The sequence below is a fragment of the Halyomorpha halys genome, unplaced genomic scaffold (assembly GCF_000696795.3).
Source record: "Halyomorpha halys isolate HHAL.00 unplaced genomic scaffold, Hhal_1.1 Scaffold413.1, whole genome shotgun sequence".
Lineage (NCBI taxonomy): Eukaryota > Metazoa > Arthropoda > Insecta > Hemiptera > Pentatomidae > Halyomorpha > Halyomorpha halys.
The window spans coordinates 814,408-815,104 of NW_027104790.1; positions in this window are offsets into that span (position 1 = coordinate 814,408).

Here is a 697-nt window from a genome sequence, read left to right on the forward strand (position 1 = left end):
TGTAGGTTTAATGTGGTTTAACTTTCACTTATTCTATATGATTAATATTATTAATTACTTCATTACTTTTCTCCAATAATCAAGTTTTTGAAATCAATAATATTTTAATGTTAACAAATTTACCCGCATATTTTTCTTAGGTGCTTCTTCGTAGTTTAATAATATTTAATAATTTCAAATTAATCATTCATACCGCAAAAATAATTAGTATAAATTATGGTTATTGTCATTTATCATGATTTATAATAATTAATTTTACTTTTACTATTAATTAATACTACTTTGATTCTCTGAAATGGCGATATGTAAGCTGGTCTTCTAGTTTGTGCATTCTAATACCAACTTAAAAACTACGTTGTATAAAGTTAGTATAACTTGAAGTAAAAGTAATATTGAATATTTTAATTTATCCCATTTGTTTTGGTAGATTGTGATTATTAGTACTGTTAATTTGGTGTAATTTCATTATTTGTACTATAAAAATTAATATTAACAATATAAAAGGACTTATTAGGTATATAATTTCATACATTTTAGTTGTCAAATTAAAAATATCTTAAAATTGCATTAAATTCTATTCGTTCTATTTAATTGCTTGTATCAGAATTAATTGGACGTTGTAAGTAACGACAAACAAAAATTGGCAATTTGTTAATTATGTTAATAAAATCGAAGAAGTTACAATTATTTCTGCGTT